We start from the raw sequence: 22,599 nt of genomic DNA on the forward strand, positions 1-22,599 counted from the left end.
TGTTCGTTTTCTGTTGTGATCCGTGTTCAACGAGTAACGACTCCGGAATTTCTTCTTAAAGGAAATTATGAGCTTGGTTTTGATCTTTTTTCTAAGATTATGTGAAGTGTGTTCGATTTGGAAATAAAATTTGAGGACAAGCAAAAATCTGCATCTATAAATTCTGATGAAATGAATTTACCCCAAAAGATAAACATGGACCCAAAACTCGAAGAGCTTTTTTTCTTTTTCAATCATCTTCCTTTTAATGTTGATAAAGACAAATTGGATTCTCAACCCAAAATTGCAATAAAATCCGTCGTTTAGTATAACTGTCTTTAGTACAACTGTCTACTTTAGTTCATTCAAATATAAAGCTTTGAATTTAAGCCAATTGTATTTTACCAGACAGGATAGGATCAGGAAGAAGGGTCGTTCTAGTTTACATTAGCTATCCCCTAGAGCGAGAAAAGAAGGTATGATAAAATTCGTTACTACATTAACCAACAAGATGTAAGATTATCGAAAAAATTTGGTCAACACCTTTCCACACCGTCTTGTTCATAAAGTGTCATTTTCGCCCAAGACCCGGAGAAATCTGAAAATATATTTTTTCTGCTGAGAATGGGACTTTGTATACATTGAAATTTATCTGAAATTACTGTTCATTTAAACCCAACATTTTTTTTGTAAGTCCTTGTTAATCGACTTCTTAATCCATGGGCCCCGCGCACACCTAAAAACTGATAAAATTTTAATATCTTTCTTGGATGATTTTATGTCGATTTATAGTATTCTAAGAAGTTGCAGACAATGGGATTGTTCATCAGATTCTCACTTTTAGTATTTTTTGAATGTCTATAGTACCAATTAGTAGCAAAAATGCGATTTAATTTCATTAAAAAAACTTAAGTTTTCAATCAAAAAACTTTAAAATAAAAAGTTGTTCTAGACCTCCCGACAAAATATTTTCATTTTACTTTCAAATGAAAGGGAAAAGTCCATTCTTTCATATCCCGAAGTTTTACAGATGCCGATTTTTTTTGAATAAAATTGTTCGACAAAGACACCGTGGCTGCCTTTAAACTCTTCACATAATAACAAATGAATACTTTAATTGGTGAATGAATTTATATTTCCTCTGCGCTGAAGCATTCGATTCTGCATGAAATTTCAGTCAGTTGGGAAGTAAATGAATGAGGGAGGCGGTGAATCTGAATGTTGGTTTCGGTAAATACAAGCAGAAATAGGTAACTGATTTTGAAATTTCGCAGCACTGATTGGGTTACTGTTTCAGAGCCCAGTAACCTTAAGACGATATGCACAAGAAAGTGCTTCTTGTTTCAGAAACGCATGTAGCTGTTTTATGTTCAAAAGTGCCTCCAGACCATCCTCTGAAGATGGTTTAACTTTGATTGGATTGTCATAACTTCTCCCTTCGGCCACCAAACAAGGCAACTGTATGTCAGTATTGGTCTAACAATTGTTGTGTAGATCCACTGAATGTACTTGGGTTTGAGTCCCCAAGAATTGCCGAAAGCCCGGCTACATTGACCGAAGGCCATGCAAGCTTATTTAATCCTGAAATCGATGTGAGCTGTTCAATTAAGTTTTGAGTCAAGAATTACACCAACGTACTTAACTTGAGCTGCGACAATATTTTTACAGTCAAAGAACTGCAATGGACGAGCTCTGGTTGTAATCCTTCGTTGCGTGAAAAGCACCATTGATGTTATATTTGGATTAACTGATAGTCATGAAGACACCATTGCTCAACAATACATAAGGCTTGTAGTATCAAATCAAAAGGGGTGTTAATGAAAATACTGGTGATTATCGGCGAAACCATATGTCGAAACCCTAGCTCATTAAGTTTCCATTGGCGACAAGGGTCCACAGAAGTGGTGACAGCACAACACCTTGCGGACATCGGCAGACACTCAGATTCTTTATCTCTGCTTGTCTTAACGATGAGCACAGATGTCGGTTGCTAAGCATTGCGTGTATCCAGTTCGTGATATATGAAGGTACTCCATGACATTTTGTTTCTTCGCAAGTCGCGGGACACAAATGATGAGATACGAAACTAAAAAAAAATATCCAGGCGAATCTGCAACATGCCAAAGGAGAAACTGGAATCCTTCGTAGCAGATTCGCAAAAGAAAATATAAACGTGGCTTTAATTCAAGAACCATGGGCTTTGAAAGACAATATTCTGGGAATATCTATGCAAAGGGGTGAGATAATAGTTGACAACTCGGTAAATATGCCACGTGCGGCTAGTCTGGTAAGTGCAAATGTTACTTTACACCAATAACCGAATTTCTAAAAAGAGACATAGTGGCAATACGGTTCAATACAACCCCTGCTTACTTCCCAGGGAATCAGATGAAGCCCCTCCACAGGTAGTAACTGAGTTTATTGGTTACTGTGATATCAACAAAAAGTTGCCTTGTAGAGTGTATATTCTCCAATAATATTGATATATGTAATAGAGGCAATAAATGTACTTTTATAAATGCGATACGCGAGAAAGTGCTAGATCTTTATCAGACCACACGCACATACTCTCAAGAAGGATTCAATTCTAACAGCAGTTTACGGAAATCCCAAAATCACAAATTGGGATATATGTATTCTGTTCTCAACTGCTGAGCGCAAAAGTATGTTTTGAAGCAGAAATCCAAACCGAAGAAGAATTAAAAATCTTTTCGAATATTGTAACATCTAAACTTATGGATGCTTATAATAGAAGGTGTCCAGTTAAAACGCATGCATCCAATAAGAACGCTCCATGGTGGAACAAAACCCACGAAAAACTCAGTTTCTAGGAATCTGTTTAACCGGGTTAAAGGGACTGGACAGTGGGATGAGTATAAAACATATTTTTCAAAGAAATTAAAAAAAACCTCAAAGAAGGAGTTGGAGGCTGATGTGCGAGCGTGTTGAGCAAACTCCCGTCGTTGCAAGACTACAAAAAACTCTCTCAAGATCATAGGTAGTGTGAAGAAGGACTTTCACTAATGATTCCCAAGAATCACTTAGTATCATGACGGAGAAACGTTTTCCTGGTTCGTTTCCCATTAATAATATTCCAACCAGAGCTGCAAATTTTCAACAGGTAGTTTTGATCTTGAAGGAAAGACAAATCTCAAATCATGCCCTACTATGTTCAATTTGCAGTCTTTAGTTGGCACTATTCATTCAAACAGCCGAGCTGCTCAATCATTTCCCAATCATTTTCAATTTCATTGACCCTTTGAATATCACTCTACTGGGTTATCGAGTAGGTTTTTCAAGCAAAACTACTCTGAACATACTTCTTGCTGTTCATGTAAGCGTGAAAACGCATAACATTCCAACATTTGACCTAAGCTGGCATCTACAGAGCACATGACAACTTTGGTTAGTGAATGAAAAAGCATCAATTTGAAATGAAGACGTACGGTTTGGTCATGAAAATCCCGCCAACTGGAGAGCGAATAATTGAGGGAGGCTTTGATTTTGAATTACAGTTGGGGTTGAATTGAACTAGAAGTTGACATTTGAAAATGAAAATTTGCACCACTCATTCCAACACAGAATCAAATTGAAGCAGACCCTGACTCATATGACGCTGGTACCGAAGCTCACGAAATAGTCAGTGCTATATTTTTGAACGCATACGGGTGATCGACTCATTTAAACTATTCAAATCGCCGGGGATGGATGGAATACTTCGAATAATGCTACAGAAAAAGCAAACAGCATTTGCTTCCATACCTGACGAGAACCTTTCGGGCAAGTCTAATACTAAACTATGCACCTACAACCTGGAGACAAACAAGGGTAATATTTATACCAAAATCGGGGAAGCGCGATACGCGATACTCCTTTAGACCGTTCATATTTCTGAAAATAATGGAGAAAATGATTGACTTACACCTTAAAGCAGAGTACTTAAAGACTCTCCACTGAGCGAATTTCAATTCACATATCAAAGCAACAAATCAAAAATAGATGTATTACATATGTTGGTTGAAAAACAACAGAATTCCATAGAAACATAAGAAATCTCACTTGCGGCTTTTCTCGATATAGAATGAGCTTTCGACAATGCATCTCATAGTGCAATGCGGAATGCTATGAGAAATCATGGGTTTGATATTTGCATCATAAATTGGATAAAATTAATCCTTACATCTCAAGAAATAATTTCTACGCTTGGAAACACGTCCCTGACTATGAAAACAAATAAGGGATGCTCTCAAGGCGGAGTTCTATCACCTTCATTGGGGTCATTAGTTGTAGACGAGCTATTCAAATCATTAACTGAAATGGAATACGAAGTGATTGGATTTGTAGATGATGTTGTAATCCGCGTCACATTTCCCCCCCCCCCCATATATATGCCTATATATCTCAAAAAGAATGCAATCGGCACTAAACTTCACTTCGAAGTGGTGTAAAAAGGAGGGTCTGAATATAAATCCCTCAAAAATGAATTCTCATGGCAGTAGGGCCGACAGTATTTCAAACAGAAACCATTTTAGAATGCACATACAGCGCAGTTCGAAAAAATAGCAGCGCAAATATTTTTAGAGCTTAATGTAAAATACTCACATTCCCATACGTTCTATTCTCCAATAACATTATATGTTTTTGTAAGTGACCTATAGTACGAATAGTAGAACACGCCACCATTTGTAATCATTGGCTTATTGTTTACGAAACACAGCTGTCATATCGGAAGGAAGTCACTGTACAGTTGAGGAGCGAAATCTCATCAAACGGTTGAATGCTAGTTGCAAAACATACCGTGAAGTTCAGAAACTTACAGTGCTCTGCCTCAAAGATACACAATGCATTGCACTGAACAAACATATGTGAAACTAGCGGTAGATAGCGAACAACATCCGCTCAAACTTAACAAACTGATGGGTCGGATGGCAAAATAATATTGGTTTATGTCTTCGAGAGAATTCTAGGAAGACCTGGAACATTCTATTGCAACGTCAACGAGTAGAAAACGATTGATTAAGACAAATTTGCACGCAGGAAGTCCAAGAAAAGTACCACTACTCACAATACGGCACCTTCACAATCGTCTGAACTTTGTCGAATTTCACGCCAAGTCCCGGGACATTACTCGGGACAAGTCAGTTGCTTTGAACGTTCACATGTGTCGTGTGAACTGTTTGGAATTTTTTTGTGTCTAAATAGTGCAAATTTGGGTACTAGTTTAGATACATCGTCTAACTAGACACCCAGATGGTGCTAGTTACTGACGAGATGAATTTGAAACACAAAAAATAAAACTTAATTTAAGTTAGGTTTTATGCCCTTAACGCGCAAAGTGGTTTAATTAATTTTCCCTTATGAGAATTAATATTGCATAATCTTAAAAAAATGGTGAGCTTACAAACGATACATGCCGCGTTTGCGGATCTGAAAGTGAAACATCAGAGCATCTGCTCTGCGAATGCAGTGCATTGATACAACACAGACTAAGAGTTCTCGGTAAAGGAACATTGCAGCCTTATGACATTTGGACTGCAAATCCCAAACAGATAATAAACTTCATGCGAAGTGGTGTGCTTAACTGGGAAGAGTGTGTATCTCAATAACGACAATCACTCATAAATAGTGATATGTATGTCATAGTACACTTAGATTACGGAAGGGCATAGCACAAAAGACCTAAATACTGATCGCAGTGGTTCATCTCATAAAAAACCTGTTTTAATCCACCTAGAGGTGCAATTGTGCCTTTCTCTTTTCTCCAAAGTATGATTTAATAGCTGGTTCGTACAATATAACATTATGGAAATATCTTTCATTCTTATTACACTTGGTAAGTATATTTAAGAGCACCTTTTTGCATTCATCGCGGTATCGGTTTGAATCGGAGTTTTCTATGTGATCGCACTCCACAACCCGTAATTCCGGAGCCGGAAGTCGGATGGAAATGGAATTTAATATCAGTTTCTGGGGACGCAACACCTTTCATTTGAGACTAAGTTGATCAAATCGGTCTAGCCATTTTCGTGAAACCAATATAACCGTTATTCTGAATTTGGATGCTTCAGGATCCGTCGATGGTGGCCAGTTTTTCCAAAGAGACTTTGAATGACTGTTGGTGACCTAGATCTACAAATTCAACAGTTGTGTTTACATTTTGGAAAAAAAATCACCTTTTTACATTCATCGCAGAATTCGTTAGAATCGGGATTTGCTGCGGGATCGTACGTATCACCCTGTAATTCAGGAACCAGAACTCGGATCCACACAAAATTCAACAGCAGCTGATGGACCTTTCATTTAAAATCAAGTTTGTCAAAATCGGTTCAGAAAATTCCGAGAAACCGATGTGGACAAATCAACAAATTTTGTTTTGTAACCATACTCTTCAACTCGTAATCCGGAACAAGATGTCGGTTGAAAATGAAATTCAATAGCAACGAATATTATACCTTTCATTTGAATCTTAGTTTGTAAAAATCGGTTCAGCCATTTCCGAGAAACCGATGTGGACATTTTGTTAACAAATCCGCACATACACACACATACATACATACATACATACACACATACATACACACAGATATTTTGCGATCTCGGCGAACTGAGTCGAATGTTATATGAGACTCGGCCCTCCGGGCCTCGGTTAGAAAGTCGGTTTTTGGAGTAATTGCATAACCTTTCTATATGAGAAGGGCAAAAGAATAATATTAATTTAGCTTAATCAGCATGAGCTCAATGTTATCTTCATGTGATTATATTTTGAAATGTTGGTGGAATGTGTTTGAAAGTGGAGGGAATGGGGGGTTAGTAGAGTGGGAGAAGAGGATGCGTCAGAAATCCTTCATCTTATTTCGGTATTCGGGGTGGATGAAGGAAATGCGGGCGTGAGGGTGGTCCATGAGGAGGGGAGTGATGAAGGAGGGTGGTGTAAGGGCAAGGCGGGGGGGGGGGGGGAGGGGCGGCGACGCAATACTCAACTGCATATTTTGCCATCCATTTGAGACTTGGTTTGAGAAAATCGGTTCAGTCATCACCGAAGAACCGATGTGATTTTGTGGAATATGCCCGGAATTCCGGACTTCCGGAATCGTCGATAGTGGACAATATATTCAAAGAATGTTTGATTGGCAATCAGTGATCTAGATCTGCGATTAGAAGTAATTTGGTGACCATTTCAATAGTTTTTAGCCACTGAGGTATTACGATTGTACCGATTTATATGGGAAATTCCAGTGTATCCTTACTAACACCCCTGTAACTCCGGAAGCAAGAGTCAGAACCGAATGAAATTCAGCAGCAGTCAATGATATTACTGTATCTTTCATTTGAAATCAAGTTTGTAAAAATCGGTAGAGAATTCGTTGGGGAATGGGTGTGATATTAGCTTAGGAACTTGGCGGGTTCCCCAGGGGCGTCATGCACCGTCATAGGTGGCCAATGTGGTCAAAGCTGCTTTAATTGATCATTAGTGATCCAGACCCGCAAACTAGAGTAATGTTACATCAATTTTAATGTGTTTTACATCATTTGAACATCATGGTGCTACCAATTTATATGGGAATTTGCTGCGTGACCGCACTCTTCAACCCGTAACTCCGGAACCTGAAGTCGGATCAACTAAAAATTCAATAGCAGCTTATGGGAGCGTTATACCTTTCAGATGAAACTAAAATCGGTTCAGCCATCTCTGAGAAAATTGTGTGAGTTTAAATGACACACACACAAACACACACACATACACACACAGACATTTGCCGATCTCGACGAACTGAATCGAATGGTGTATGACACTCGGCCCTCCGGGCCTCGGTTAAAAAGTCGATTTTTACAGTGATTGCATAGCCTTTCTTTATATGAGAAAGGCAAAACGACAACCCAAACTGACGATTTTTTCTTGGCTCTTTATACGTGTGTCGCAGTTGATTTGATGACAAAGGGGAAGTCCAAGCAACACTCGCTCGCTCGTTTTAATAGTCCGATCCAATCATGCACTGATAGTTACTGCTTTCACAAAATCCATTATTTCAGTTAAATATACTGCCCATATAAGCAAAGAGTCCCATATGGATTTTTGTCGAAAATGAGATATCTGTTGGATTGTATTCTGTATCACCACTGAATTATAATGCACAAATCAGTTTACCAGGTTTGTTCAGAAAATATCGAAAAAATTCCAAAATATGGTTGTCCCATCCATAAGGCTCAATGAAAAATTTAAATCTTGAACAGCGTTTTTCTTGGCTTGCTGTTTTTCAATATGGGACTCTTATGCATATATGGGCAGTATAGCAGCCGCACATTTTACGGAATTGAATACAACATAGATGCACATATTCCCGATCAGATAGCACAATACACTTTCATTCAGAAGCTACTATGAAATTATCCTAGCTGAAACTTTCGAAACAGAATCCCTGTCTTGATACGTTAGAAGTATTCTACTCCAAAAACAAGTTTTGCTGGCAGGTGTACGTAATATCACAGCAAATTGTACGTACTATTGAGGTATACCTGTATGTTTTTTGCTTAAACTACAACTGAGCGACATCGAACAGCTTGGCATCTACAAAAGTATTTCGCCCACTTTATGACGACGCCCGATACAAACCATCCCATAGAGTTGGAAACATCGATCGAGAGTTAATGAACACAAACACAATAAACATGTGTGGGTACTGTACTGTGGAGGCGGCTCTGGATGTGCAGGGAGGGAAATATTTAATTACAGATTTATTGTTGACAGATCTATGTCCATACGACAGACAGCAGGGCACGTAGTACCGATCACCAATCCCAACGGAAACTGCGACTGTGTAACCGAATAGGGTTTCAGGAAATTAGCTTCGGTGTTTACATTATAAGTATGTATGTACTGAAGTTGATAGACCCAGCGGGTAATTTACCCGGTTACTCAATCACGCTTTTTGGCAGCAAAAGCTGAATACCGAGGCGCAAATTCATTTGGACACGGATTTTTTTGCTACCTTCACGGTTCCAAATATACACCGATCGGGCTACGGCGGTAGATGTAAGATGTAAAAGACAAAAGCTCGATACGTGAAGCACACACTTGCCACTTGCTGTAGCTCCCAAAAAATCACAGCTTCGACATGCTTTTCACCTTTCAATCCGTCGCATCGTGAACATGTAAATAGATGTGGTGTAATCGAATAACAAGCCACACACCAATAGGGCTGTTTGTTGCCCAGCCGGAGGCCATTTCGATCGATGCTCAGACATGGATCGGCTTTACAAGTTGCTGTACATGTGCCGGTGATTTTGAAGTTTAGGTTCGATGACAACAAATTGGTTTTTTTGGTGTTGAACAAGGCTTACGTTCAATAGAAACGAGTTGTTCAACAACAACAATGAAACGTGACATTCCTGGGAACTGCATTGCCCCTCACTTCTTGTTTAAGAAGCATTCAGATTTATGGAGAGATAGACATTTATCTGAGTTGAGTAACTTAGGAAATGATCAAACCGTCATGCGAGAAGATCACATGATCACACGTACCTTAGCAATGTCCCGCTTCGGTAGTTTGGTTATTGTCATTTCTGTTGAGCTTGAAACAGAGTGTCTTCACGGAAAAAAGTTTTGGCCAATGACCAACGGAAATACTGGAGACACCGCTCATTAGTACTGAAATAAGCCTTTTACTCTACCTTTGCTAAAAACTAATTCAACAGAGCACCCGAAAATACCGACTAATCTGCGTACACTTTCGATTTTACATTCAGTTTGCGTCCACTTCTTTCGCTTTCCCACGGCGTGGTTTGGAGTGTGAAATGGAAAACCTCATTACCACTGCCGAAAATAATAAACAAGCCAGGGTAAAGGGTTTATATTTACCATAATTCCCCTCGGTATTGGTTTATCCCAACAAGCTAAATTATTTGTTAAACATTAAGTCACGGTACTACATCAAAAATGTTTTTTACTAGATCCATGCGACGACTTTCACTGTAGTTACGTTTTGTTGAATTTCACAATTGTACGACACACTAAATATGGCAACCATTCACTATTTCAGCATGAACTAATACAACCTAAAATTGGTTCAATCACCCTAGCCTCGGTTCGGAAGCATCAAGTGGAAGAGGATGCGGGTAATGAGAGATTGTTTACTTTCACTATATCGAAAAAAGAAAAAAATGCTAACAAAACTGCCTACTCACACAATCTGTTGCACATTCGGCGTGTCTAAACTTTTTCAAAATAAAATTTTAAAGAGCCAATTTCGCGAGTCTAATTATTTTGCATTTGCGCCTCTCTCTCAGAAATCAATTTTGGAGCAGTTTTTGCGAAAAGCTTTATATTCCCATAGCCGAAACTATTCGGATGAATCGCTGGGTGAGTCAATGTTTCGTGAGAGCTGCGGGTTTCAGTTTTGCTATAGGTTGGAAGTTGCTACCCAACCGAGAATATTTTCGAATCGATAATCTTGCGGATTTCTTAGGTTCTAGCTATAACTATTTGTTGTTTTCAGACATTAATAAACATATTTGCCGTCACTGATTGTTTAAGCGATTGAAATCTGTATAGTACATGGCTTCGATCCGAAAAGCTTTTAGATTCAAGATTTGAAGTACAAATAATCGGAATTCAGATCCCGTTTTGAAGAATCAGTATGATCAAAAACTACTTATGATCGCATATTTGTTCCATTTTCTGTGGAATATATTTATTGGGCCGATTTGCGATCATGGGCTGTAAACCCTTCTTTTAGACGACCGCTTGAAGCTGTTGGATGCTTTCACTGGAATTTCTGAACGTGGTTCACTATGTAACTTCCAGAGGATTAAGGTTCGATCGACCGTTTTTTACGGTTAACTACGAATATAAATAGAATGACATAAATAATCTCTAACCCCGCCATTTTGGGAAACTTGAAAATGAATTTTTCTATTTAATTTTTTTTTTGTTTGAGAAAATGATTTTTTTATTTGAGCTTTTATGTGTAGTACACACATGTTGTGCACCAATTTTCAAAAAAAAATAGCTGTAATTTCCTAATAAAACAAAAAATAAATAAATAAATAAAATAGCGAAAAATGTTTTCTATTTTTAACTCCCAAAGCATTCCACCTCACACTGGTTTTTTCGCCACAAACGTGCGATAAGTGATTCACGTGAAAACAGTAAAGCGAAGAGCTGTTTCATGATCATCCAAGACCTTCATTTTGGTAATAGAGTTATGGTGATCAATTCCCCTTGAAATGAGATATTTGCTACATTTTTAATACTATAAAACTGAAGATGAAGTTTTCAGCAATGTTGAAGAGCTTGTTTTTGCGAAAATCTTTACCGAAGACCGATATTCTCCTTTTATAGTACATCCGAAGTTATAGACTGTTTTTTGTGAATGCCCCCTTAAAACTTTTTTAACATAAATTCTTAAATACCGTAGATAGAGCATTTGCATGAATCATGATCCAGAAAGTTATTCTTCTTGCCAATATTATTATTATGTTAATAACTAGTAACTAGTAATAACTTATGAACGGGCAGCCAGCTCTAGTTGCAATTGGAAATGCTATATCAACTCTATAAAACTCAATGAATTTCGCTTGTCGGCCGTTACCTCCAGCAGAGTTATAGTTGATTTGAAAAAAACTATTGTTTCTTGAAAAATTTCCAATATCTTTGAACATACTCGAAATAAAAAAATATGCGGTAAATAAAATTGCAATGATTGGAATAGCTTCATAGAACATACGAAACTCGTAAGAGTAATTTTTAAAAAAATCTCTAAAAATATATATTTGGGGTCATTCAAATATAACGTGATATAACTTCCTAAGTATTTAAAGAAGAGATGTAGTGTATTTAGCATAGATATTCGCGAAAGCAATCTCCATAACTTTGCCAAAGACGTTAGCTCATTTCGTCTACAAAAAATAGCTTAGGAATTTCAGCTTTGGGAGGATTAATCGCCAAACTCATAGCAATAAATGACAGACAGGTTTTGAAAAGTATGTTGAAGACATTATTGACGTAAAGTCAGCTGTTTCAACGTAAATAACCAATCATTCGAAAAACTATATTTTTTTAAGACTTGCTGAATGATTTTGAAACTAGATGAGATAAGCAAAGGATGTCATATATAAATTTGTCCATTTTGATAATTTAGACCTTTTTATATTAATATATATTAAAGAATTGGTCTTTAATTGGTCATTAACAAACAACAAGCAATAATGTTGAAGGTATCAAAGATAAAAACTTTGTGTGTTCTGCAAAGTTGTTGGCAAAAACTTGCTCTAAAACTTTGCCGAAGACACAATAGTAATTTTTGTACTTGCAAGAAAGTTAGTAAATATTTCTCACTTTTAGGGAGATTAACCATAAAAATCACCATACCATATGAAAGGGTTTATAATGTCCACAAATTCCTCCGAAGACGTTATTGACCCAAATTTAACCATTTAGGCGTAAGTGATTTTTTTGAAAAAAACACTGTGCGCCCCTTTAAGGCTCTATTGACCTCTTTTTTGCGATTTACAGCGAAAGTCATTGAAAATATAAAATTCAAAATGGTGGATCCAATATGGCGCCTGTGCTTGGCTAAATTTCATGTTTTACATTTCTTATAAAAGAAATGTATAGAATTCGCTCAAACTTTCAAGATTTTTTCAGAGGCCCGGAGGGCCGAGTCTTATATACCAATCGACTCAGCTCGACGATTTGGGACAATGTCTGTGTGTGTGTGTGTGTGTCTGTGTGTGTGTGTGTATGTAACGGACAAATTCTCATTCGTGTTTCTCAGCAATGGCTGAACCGATCTTATCCAAACCAATTTTAAATGAAAGAACAAAAAAACAGTATGAACGCTATTAATTTGTTTTTGATTCTGATGTTTAGTTTCCAAGATATGAATGTTTGAATGCGTAAAAATGGCGTTTTTTGCAGTTTTTTCAAATTATCTGCCGAAACTGACAATATAGATTAACAATTTATATGTTTTTAGACAGCTTTAACGAATACCTTTCGAACAAGCTATAGATTGTTGAAATCGGACTATTATCAAAAGAGATATTTAACATTAAATGCGGACGAAAGATTTTTATCATTTCCCATTGCCAGAAATATGACCAAAAACATGTAATCTATTATTAACGCCAAAACGGCTAATTTTAGGTAAATAGTATCTTCGGAGAATTTAATGGAGGTAATATGCCCTTTCTTTTGGTATTGTGCTTTTTCTGATTAATCCCCCTATGAGTGAGATATTTTCACAAATTTTCTTGGAAGTGATTATATCGAAATGATGTCTTCAGCAAATTTGTAGCTCTTACTTTTGCGAATAACTTTACTGAAGACTTCAAATATCTATTTTGAATACTTTAAAAGTGATGGATTGTTGTTTGCTGATTACTCTTTGTCGCCTATTTATTGTTCAATATAGTAATAATCCATTGAAATAAGCCAAACATTATTACGATAAAACGAATTTTGTATTTCATTTTTCTATCTACAACCGCTAGAAATAATCACCGAACACTTCCAAGTTGTCTGGAAGGAACTTGATAACTTATCAGTGCAAAAATGTTCATTTGTGCGAACCTTCTGACTGCAATTTTTCTAACTTATGACCATCGGATCGATCTGAAACATATCGGAAAATGAAAAGCGAAATAAATAACTACAAGCAACGGCGTAGCCAAGAGAAGGTTTTGAAGTTTAACACCATACAACCCCCCCCCCCTCCACCACACCCAAAAAATATTGGATTGAAGTTGAAAATGTATTGATGCAGACTGATTTGATTTAATTTTACAATAACAATTATCTGATCCGTAGATTGATAACCTGCTGTTGTAAACATCATGAGGACTTTTGATAAATTGTCGGAATGTGATCCTGATATGTAACTGATCTATTGGTCTTGATTTCACAGTTGTCTAATAGCATCAATATCAAATTCCTGCCTGAAAACATTCCAATAGAAAATTCCAGAGTTCTGTAATCAATCATAATCCTCAGATTTCTTTTCAAATTGAGCTCGCTTTTGTAGAGATGTACTGTAATAAGCGTCTTTATTTAATAGGAAGCGAAGTTAAAATTGATTTAACGTCTATGAAACATAGAACTGCTCACCAAAAAGATGCATAACTTTCAACATTTGCTAAAAATGTTTTTGCCTTTCTCATTCACTCTAAAATTCGTCAATCTAATCCCGACCCGGAGAGCCGAGTGTCATATGCCAATCGACTGAGTTCGTCGAGATCGGAAAATGTCTGTGTGTATGTATGTGTGTATGTGGAAAAAATGTGACCTCTGTTTCTCAGAGATGGCTGGACCGATTTGCACAAAGTTAGTCTCAAATGAAAGGTACAACCTTCCCATCGGCAGCTATTGATTTTTTAATTGATGGGACTTCCGGTTCCGGAGTTACGAGTTGAAGAGTGCAATCACACAGCAAATTTCCATATAAACTGAAATGAAAAATTTTCAAAATCAAATTTGTATTTTTGATGTTAAATGACTTTAAAATGCATGAAACATTGAGCTGTTTGACAAAAATTGATTTTTTGGACTTTGGTACATTTTTGCCTTTCTCATATAGAAAGGTTATGCAATCACTCTAAAAATCGTCAATCATACCGGCCCGGAGGGAGTATGCAGTGAAGGGTTGCTACTTTAAAATTAAAACTAGTTTAAAATTTCTTAACAAGTTGAAAATTTTCGGCAGGACCTGGATCTCCCGGATCTTTCTCCTTGATCCGCCGCTGGTTTCAAGCGATGTTTCAGTATCACATAGTATCTCATGATCGTGGCTGTCGATCGATTGTATGTATGTGCAAATCGTGCTGAACATGTAATATTCATTTCCACCATTGTATTGAACATAACCAGCCATGGAATCGTAGTCTGGACAAATGAGACAAGCACAATTGCACCATTAGGTGGATTAAAACAGGTTCTTATTTTGGGAATGCGTCGAGTTGAGACGAAAACGTAATATGATTAATAACGAGGATAACAATTTCCGAATGTAGAGAGAAATTTATGAAAAATGACGCTTTCCATTCGACTCTAGCAGGTTCTGATCGATTTTGATGAGTATTTGATTTTTGTTGTATGACCAATTATATGTATAGGTAAAATATTCAAAATCAGTAATTTAAGGTCAAGATAGCATCATTTTGAAACCGCCAATTTCGGAGGTTTGGTATCTTCGATGAGTTTTACAAACATTAAACAGCGCATCATTTGATAAAATAATTTTGACGGTATATCGTCCAAGAAGTATTTATGGTGAATTTTCTCAGGTTAATTTTCATGACTACAATAAAGTCTCAAAAAATTCGCTAAAGGCACGAACTCTGTTACTATTGTCTGAAAAATTAATTCTGCATAATTTTAAAACTTCAAATATTACGGTTTCGGAATTATGCCGTTTGGACAGTTAGATCGATTTTCACCAAACCCCCACCAATTGTAAAATTGGTATTGTAAAAAAACGCAAGGGCGATACTTCAATGCTGATAAGTGGGACCGAAAAAGTAAACAATCGTCAAAGGGGCGATACTATCATTTTGTCAATTTCAATAGCAAACACAAATTTTAATTTAATAATTTTAAATACTTCATGAAGTTTTGGGTTTCGATCACTGAATCATGCAATCTAGGATGTAAAAAACACAATAGTTCTTAAAAAGGAAATAAAAACAAGTCTGGAAATATTCACTGTTGATTTTCTTTGAATGGTGTCAATGCTAGTATCGCTTTTCTCAAGAAAAAGTGTTGATTTCTTAGTTCTCAGTCACGTTGGAAATTTGAGTAAAGTATAAACTTCAAGTCGATTAAAAAAAATTCGATTTTTTTGGCACAGTACAATATATAATCCCTTTAGGAGAATTCAGTTTTCCCACTACAATGCATTGATTGAAGAATTTAGATATTTTATTAACAGAGCATTAGCAATAATTCGTTTGTATGTCTATTTTATGGGCCATTTTTTCGCCTTCCCATTGATTTGGTTTGAGATTTCTAGCACTGATGTTGTCCTATGCTGATTTGAGCGATTCTCTGAGTCCTGCCACTATCCCATGTAGTATGTGTTATCAAAAACATCGCGAAGCATCAAGTTCTAAATGTTCTCAAACGATGTAATATCCGAAGAGAGTGATAAGAGTTATAAGAAATGTCCCATCACACTGTTAGGTGGATTAAAAGCGTTTTTTATATTTAATTTAAAATTTCTTCTAAATGCTTTGATAGCACCGATAAGGGCTATTTTGTTTACTAAAGAGAAATTTCTTCGGGTAGGAGATACATGTTCCAATTTTCCCCGGTTTCTAGCACGAAGCTGTATAAACTAAATTATGCAGTCAGTCCACGGAGGCCGCCGCATCCTAATCTTCGTTTTCTCGCCCGGTGTTGACAAGCAGTGTCCCAAAAAAGGGCATCTGACAAGGTTGAATAGCAGCATTCGACTAAAATCACAATGCTTTCTGTTCAAGATTTGCGGCTCGAAACGCGAAATTAGCGGGAGCCAATCCTGAACGGGCTTCGGCCGGATGTTTCAATATCGGATTTTTCGTGTGTATGTTACTTCTAACCATCGGGGATGAAAAGAATGGCCTCAGCCGGTAGCACGTAACGACACAAACTAATTTAATCTCAACCCATCAGTCGTTTATAGCTCACAAATATCTGTATTGTAGAGGCATTTTAGGAGATAGATGCTCCGTTTGCTCCAAATAGCTCAAAATAATGGAAATAAATTTGTAGCGGACTTGTATTTAAAACTTTTCATCATTTTAATGTTCGGTTTGTGCATCATATTGGCGATTCTGACCGAGATGGGCTGAAAATTTTGTTATGTATTTTCAGTTATTTTTCGAGTAGTTTTCGAAAGAGTTTGCTAAACACAGTTTTTTCAGTTGACGAAGAAATTGATATATTAAATATATAAAAGTTCTAAAGCTTACAGGACTTTTCCTCCGAAATTTTGAAAAAGAAAATATTGAAAGATAAGTCGTTAGTCACGACAACATATGAGGCGACAGTTTGCGTTGACGACGGAAAAAGAATTTTTCATATATCTTCGTAATGTTGCAATATTATTGAAAACTAATAAAACTTATCAATTTAGACTGTCATTGGCTACTTTTTCCACGCAAGGTGACTATTGTAAATATTTTAGGACAATTTTATTGAGCATTGGAAGGTAAAAATTGAGCAGCTTCTAGCACTGCGAGAGAAGCACCTATCTTTATGAAACAAGGCTTTCCATTTTTCTTGACCTCACCGTTTTCGAGGAAAAAGAGTTTTGAAACCCTACGTGCACAAGAAAAAAAATTTAGCATGCAAAGGTTAACGGTGCAAAATGAATTTTTGATATATCTTCGTTGTCTGGTGATATTATTGGAAACTGATAAAACCTGACCAATTTCTTCTGTTTTGACTACTTTTTCCAAACAATTGGACTATTGTGATTATTTTAGGAGAATTGTATTGAGCATCGGGTGGTAAAAATTGGGCAGCTTTTAGCACTGCAAGAAGAGCACCTTTTTTTTATCAAAACAAGTTTTTTATATTTCTTGACCCCAATAGTTTTAAGGCAAAATAGTTTTGAAACCCTATTTGCTCTAGGGAAAAGTTGGACATGAAAGGGTTAATGAATGTAGTTCATAAATTAGGAATATACTGATTTCTAATAACTATAACGAATAAAAGAGGCGATAATAAAACAATGATTATGATTTCAGAAGGTTAATTACGATTTTCGTAATTTCTATGTACGGTATTGTGATATTTTTTCAAGAGTTTACGATCGGATTTTTTGACAGAGTTCATGATCTCAGGTTTTCGAAATTCCTCTTTGTGTTATCGTGATATTTTAGTCATGAATTCACACTTCACAATTTTGCGCGAATAATGTTCAGTTCATAATTTAAAGAGTCACAATTTTCGAAATTTCTATGTACTTTATCATGTTATTTTATGCTTCATATGCTACTATCGAGCTTGGCATGCGAAGTAATTACGAAAATCATGATAAATCTTTTCATATCATAACAGCTTTATCCTGATTTTCGTAATTTCTCTTCGCTTTATCGAGATATATTATTTTTGAGCTCACTATCAGATTTTTAGACGGAGTATCGTGACAATATGTACTGAATCATAAAAGCGTAACCAATCGACGCTAACTCTTGGTGTATTTGTGAACTATTTTGCGAACACGATTTGTGACTCTGCTCTGTAATGTGTATTTGGCGCTCAGCGCAGAGTCCGGTTCATTTCGGTTATCAAACAGAACCTTATCAAATAAATAAAGAAATTCTAAGTCTTAAAAGATTTCTTATATCTACTGTTCGTGCCTAGGACTGTTCACTAGCTGCTGGATACAACTATATTTCATTCACGCAACAAAACCGCATCCATTAATAATATTCTAAATGTTATGAAATAGTTCATGTGAAAATTTCAAAGCCATATGTTGCATGAAAGTGAAATAACTAGGAATATTATCTAAATTTCGCAACCACGCGAGATAGATCGTAATAATTATACTATGAACCCAAAACCTGTTCACGAATCCAACAATGATATTTTATCATTTTTGGACTATTTTATGAGCACGAACGGTGAGTCGGGACTGATACACTAGGAATTAAGAACCAATTCACAAATTCATGAACAATATTTCATGATTTTGTGAACTATTTCACGTGCCTGAATGGCGATATATGTACTAAGTTCACGAATCCATTTTATTTTACGATTCCATGATTCCGATTCTACGTGCACGAATGGTGAATAGTGACTAATATACCAACCAGTTCCCGCATACATAAATAATAGTGAGTTCTATGTAATTATTCACGTAAAAGTATAAAGATCAAGCACAAAATTGCATTTTTTCAACAATATCTTGAGAGTGGAAGGGTGTTTTATGACTTCGTGAACTATTTTGCAAACACGAATGATTAATCTCTGATAAACTAGGGGTCATGAACCAGTTCACGATGCATGTATCTATGAATAATATTGAATACTGGAATAATATTCCGAGAAATTATAAAAACTGTTTTCATATCAACGAAAACTAGATCATGTGGGAAAATATGTTTCCGTGCACTTCCTTAGAAAATTTAAAAAAAATCGAATATCGAGATTGTGTTACTCTGCAACTTTTATTAAATTCAAATACATAATTATGGAAATTCTGGGAAATTGAGTATGTCAGGGAAATAATTATAGAGAATTCAACTTCTATAAGATGTAATAAAATAAAGGACTAGTAAACTTTCACGAAACCTAGTAAAACTTTTCAACAATGTTGTAATGAAACAGTTAGGAGACAAGTTCCACACCGTACTTCTCATAGATACAACCCGCAATGTTGATATCAATAGAAGTCACCGAAGTTCTTAGTGTAATACCAACTAAACATAAGCATTGATGATTAGAAAAAATATGTTCGTTTTCCGCAAAAAATATTCAAATTAGGCCCCGGCCTAACCTACACACTCGACGGTCACCTAGGGGCAGGTACCATCGTTTTTATGACCATATTTTACATGGTCAGTGGCACCCTTGATAATTTACGGTAATAGTGGTTCAGCTCTATTAGCGTACGTAATCCTTCGCACCTGGGATAGAAAAAAAGCTAAGATACTTCGTTTCAATGAACACTAAAATCAATTGATCTGCATATTGGACATAAACCTAACTGCGCTAACTTCATTTCCATATTGTAGGTTAGCTCTTAGTGATAAACACCATGCGGTCTTCGCGTCCCATCAACAACCGGCCAGCTTCCAGTTCCCTAAGCCTGTCTGAAGTGTCATGCTCGGAGGCATCTCTTCTTCGAATACACTTTTCTCCGAACCGTCTGAACACGAATGCAAATTAGCACGAATCTTTCTGATCACGATCAGCCCGCGAGCATAGAGAAGGAGCAGGAGCCGAAAGAGATCATGTGCGTTCGGCATTAAAAAAAATCGTAAATTGTTCCATTATTGCGCACCAGGCCCAAACATGTGCTGCTCACACTTCTGCCTCGAGGCCGATGGGAGCAATTGAATTGCATGATTCCGAAATGCCTACACAGGGGGTGCTCACACAAAACTGCGTTATTTGGACTGTTCCCACGCACTGCACAAAAAAACGTCAAACCTATTCTTCGTCGATTTGATTATGCGGAAGGCCATAATTGGGGGTCCAAAACAATGCATCACTAAGGATCGCCCAATTCATCAATCATCATCAATGGATCGTAATCAGCAGCCGCGAAGTCGTGCCTAATCATTTTGAGCGGTCGCCCACCGGAACCAACCACACACAAACACACGAGCGCGTCGTCAACCAGTTACAGATTTAGCGGATTCACAAATTGCCACCGCACTCAACTCCTTCGGAACGCACCATCAAATCACTATTTATAAGAGGTTTCGATTCGGATCATGAACCACCAGCTCTTCAACCCACCAAAACGGGAATCGAAGCAATTCATCCGTGTCCCACACACGAACCGGCAAAACAAAATAAAAGCCACCCGTTCTAATCTTAGTCACAACACTTTGCCATCAGAAACGAGAACTAGAATAGAACGAACGCAATTTCGGTGGAAAAACGCAATAAAACTTGCACATTCAGCAGCTGAGAAGACTCCGTCCGGCTGCAGCAATCCGGTGCGCGCGGTCCGGGCTCGTATATGTACTCGACTCGTTTCGTTCGTTGTTTCGCGGACTTAGGACTGGGTGAGGTGATCTTGACAGTGTTGAAGTCGCGAGATTACTGAAGCAACTTCATCTGCTACAGCGAGCGCCAGCAGCCGTCCGTCCATCAGTCCATCCGTCCTCAACTTCAAGTGGGAGCGGGACTCGACTCGAAAACTTATGCTGTGTCCGCGGGCTCCGCCACCACCGTCCGGTCTACTTTACGAGCAGATATGTTGAGGGGGTCGGCGATCGTCAATGATGATGACGATGATGACTGCGACGACGATGACGAAGTTGAGGAAGTATCCAGGCGAGCGAGGGACTTGTTGAGTGGTTTAACGCTGTTGATGCTCTCCAAATACGCTCTTTGTATGCATATAGGAAGTCGCTCTTCAACTAATAGGGTCGGTACGTGGAGAACGTTTCTTCGTTTGTTGTGTGCCGCGCGAGAATGAGAAAACTGCTTTATTTATTTTTGTATGAGAAGTCCCTGCTGGTGATGGTGTCATGTACCCCGATGGTGAAGGGATCGCAAAATATAAATCAATTTGGAGTATGAGATTTGGCGCCAAAACAACTAATATTACAAAGATTCGAAAGATCGTTAATTAAAAAGTAACATCGTGATTCAATGTACCGAAGAGATGTAATCTTCCGTTGTAACATTTTTCACCAACGATTTTTGATATTCTTTACAATTCTGGTAAATTTATTGAAAAGGTGCAATGTGCAAATGACGACCATTCTTTATTAACTTTCCTTTCGCTAATAACTCTGTCGTATTTACGTTTACTGCCAAACACTTTGCATAATAAGCTAGGCAAAATGCTACTCTTCCAATATGCAATGGAAAGTAATGAGAATGTTTTATGGTGGTGTTGTAATTATCGAAAGAGAAAGTACACAAAGATTGGATCACTTATTTCAATAGTTATGCGAGAATAATACAAGACTAATAATGTACAGCGATCCTACTAACATTAAAAGCTGTATATTTTAAGAAGTGTTCACTATCGTAAGTCCTTGTTAATTTAGTAACCAGTTTGTGTGAGTGACTGGTGGTTTTTTTTTACGGCGGGGCACAATTTCCGCTAATATAACAGGTAAAGGAGAATTTCCCATAGCCATTTTTAATTCGACAGGCAGAATTTTCTTCACTTCAATTAGAGATCTTTATACCTTTGGTCCATTCGCCTCTTTTACAGATTAGAAAAGATAATCCTAAAGATTATATGTGAGGGTTGAAAATCGAACCCATGTGAGCTACGTACTAGTCAAGTGACTTAACAACTACGCTATGCCTACACTTTCAAAAAATTGATCGCATAAGTTGACATTGAATTTTTAGTTGATACGACTTCCGATTCCAAAGTTACAGGTTGAAGAGTGTGCTTACACAGTAAGTTCCCATATGCACTCATAATACGATGATGTCCGAATGATGTAATCCATAGTCAATGGGTTCAAAATTACTTGAATTTGCAGGACTAGATCACTAATGCTCAATCAAGGTAGCTTTGACCGCATTGGTCACCGACGACGGTTTTGGGGAACTCGCCAAGTTCCTAAGCTAATATCACACCAAGTTGTCAGCGAATTCTTAGCCGGGTTTTAACTTAATTTCAAATGAAAAAAATATAGTACTCCCATTGACTGCTATTGAATTTCATTCAGTTCTGACTTTTGGTTCCGGAGTTACAGGGTTGGTTATTGGTCACATAGGAATTTCCCATACAAACCGATACAATAGTAAAAATCTATTGAAATGAACATCAAATTACTTCGATTCGCAAGCCTAGATCACTGATGGCGAGGCAGAGATTTTTGGAATATATTGTCCACTATCGATAATTCCGGAAGACCAGACAAATTACAGAACTAATGCGACTTCGACGACGACTTAACCAATTTTCACTAACCTAGTCTCAAATAGAA

The 22,599-nt window shown here is 37.2% G+C and overlaps 1 protein-coding gene across 10 annotated transcripts in view; it reads right to left on the reverse strand.

Moving 5' to 3' along the window:
• Positions 1-22,599, reverse strand: part of LOC131692910 (myosin-G heavy chain) — a 271,448-nt gene that overhangs the window by 104,698 nt on the left and 144,151 nt on the right. For 2 of the 10 annotated variants that reach the window (XM_058980301.1, XM_058980298.1), the window contains exon 1: positions 20,432-20,941. The exons of 1 other annotated variant lie outside the window; for it this stretch is intronic. The gene's annotated coding sequence lies outside the window, so the exon portion shown is untranslated. Of the gene's footprint in view, positions 1-20,316; positions 20,337-20,368; positions 20,942-22,599 lie in introns of those variants that run through there. 7 more of the 10 variants (XM_058980300.1, XM_058980297.1, XM_058980303.1 and 4 more) reach the window with 6 other exon arrangements.

The sequence above is a fragment of the Topomyia yanbarensis genome, chromosome 3 (genome assembly GCF_030247195.1).
Source record: "Topomyia yanbarensis strain Yona2022 chromosome 3, ASM3024719v1, whole genome shotgun sequence".
In the NCBI taxonomy this organism is placed as follows: domain Eukaryota; kingdom Metazoa; phylum Arthropoda; class Insecta; order Diptera; family Culicidae; genus Topomyia; species Topomyia yanbarensis.